General features: G+C 40.1%; 1 non-coding gene across 1 annotated transcript; it reads right to left on the bottom strand.

The window, feature by feature from the left end:
* Positions 1-1,369: 1,369 nt before the first annotated feature.
* On the bottom strand, positions 1,370-1,477 carry LOC130964497 (small nucleolar RNA R71). Its single transcript, XR_009080588.1, has one exon. It is a non-coding gene; the product is annotated as a small nucleolar RNA R71 (small nucleolar RNA).
* Positions 1,478-2,005: the final 528 nt, after the last annotated feature.

Here is a 2,005-nt window from a genome sequence, read left to right as displayed (position 1 = left end):
ATTTTTAGATCTGAATTTTATACTCTTTGATGGCATGAGTCTCTAAACTCCATTGTTGGGGGTGAAGAGCTCTGCAGCGTCTCGATGAATTAATGCAATTATTTCTGTTTTCCATTCAAACATGCTTGTTCCTATCTAAGATGTTCATTCGCGCTTCACTATGAAGAAGGTGATGATCCATGACACTCATCACCTTCCTCAATCCACGAACGTGTGCCTGACAACCACCTCCATTCTACATCAGATTGAATGAATATCTCTTAGATTTCTTAATCAGAATCTTCGTGGTATAAGCTAGAATTGATGGCGGCATTCATGAGAATCTGGAAAGTCTAAACCTTGTCTGTGGTATTCCGAGTAGGATTCAAGGATTGAATGGCTGTGACGAGCTTCAAACTCACGATTGTTGAGCGTGATGACAAACACAAAAGAATCAATGGATTCTATTTCGATATGATTGAGAACCAACAGATGATTAGCCGTGCTGTGACAGAGCATTTGGACCATTTTCACTGAGAGGATGGGAAGTAGCCATTGACAACGGTGACGCCCTACATACAGCTTGCCATGGAAGGAACTTTGCACTTTTGAAAGTGAGGAAGCATTATGTTACACGAATTCAGAAGACAAAGCATCTCCAAAACTCCAACATATTCTCCATTTCTGCATAATAAGTATTTATTTCATGCTCTTTTATCTTTTACAATCGAGGCTAAAGAATCCTATTGGTATTCTAACAAAGATTAATAAGATAACCATAGCTTGCTTCAAACCAACAATCTCCGTGGGATTCGACCCTTACTCACGTAAGGTATTACTTGGACGACCCAGTGCACTTGCTGGTTAGTTGTGCGGATTGCAAAAGTGTGATTGCAATTTCGTGCACCAGACTCTGAAGAGGAAACTGAGAGAAGCTAAAATACAACAATCCAGAGACAACCTTACTGAAATTTTCGAACAAGAAAAGGATATGGCAGCCGAACCCAACAACAATAATGCAAGGAGGATGCTTGGTGACTATACTACACCCACTTCCAAGTTTGATGGAAGAAGCATCTCAATCCCTGCCATTGGAGCAAACAATTTTGAGCTGAAACCTTAATTAGTTGCTCTATTGCAACAGAACTGCAAGTTCCATGGACTTCCATCAGAAGATCCTTACTAGTTTTTAATTGAGTTCTTGCAGATCTGTGACACTGTTAAGACTAATGGAGTACATCCTGAAGTCTACAGGCTCATGCTTTTCCCTTTTGCTGTAAGAGACAGAGCTAGAACATGGTTGGACTCACAACCTAAAGATAGCCTGGACTCCTGGGATAAGCTAGTCACGGCCTTCTTGGCTAAGTTATTTCCTCCTCAAAAGCTGAGCAAGCTTAGAGTGGATGTTCAGACCTTCAAATAGAAAGATGGTGAATCCCTCTATGAAGCTTGGGAAAGATACAAGCAGATGACCAAAAGGTGTCCTTCTGACATGCTTTCAAAGTGGACCATTCTGGATATATTCTATTATGGTCTATCTAAGTTTTCTAAGATGTCACTGGACCATTCTGCAGGTGGATCCATTCACCTAAAGAAAACACCTACAGAAGCTCAAGAACTTATTGACATGGTTGCAAATAACCAATTCATGTACACTTCTGAGAGGAATTCTGTGAATAATGGAACACCTTAGAGGAAGGGAGTTCTTGAGATTGAAGCTCTGAATGCCATATTTGCGCAGAACAAAATGCTAACTCAACAAGTCAACATGATTTCTCAAAGTCTGAATAGATGGCAAAATGCATCCAATAGTACTACAGAGGCATCTTCTAAAGAAGAAGCCTATGATCCTGAGAACCCTACAATGGCAGAGGTAAATTACATGGGTGAACCTTATGGAAACACCTATAATTTTTCATGGAGAAATCATCCAAATTTCTCATGGAAGGAACTATAAAAGCCTCAACAAGGCTTTAATAATGGTGGAATAAATAGGCTCAGCAATAGCAAGCCTTTTCCATCATCT

Source organism: Arachis stenosperma, chromosome 2 (assembly GCF_014773155.1).
Source record: "Arachis stenosperma cultivar V10309 chromosome 2, arast.V10309.gnm1.PFL2, whole genome shotgun sequence".
NCBI classification, from domain to species: Eukaryota; Viridiplantae; Streptophyta; class Magnoliopsida; order Fabales; family Fabaceae; genus Arachis; species Arachis stenosperma.
Note: the sequence above shows the minus strand (reverse complement) of the source record. Positions and strands in the feature narration are given on the sequence as shown.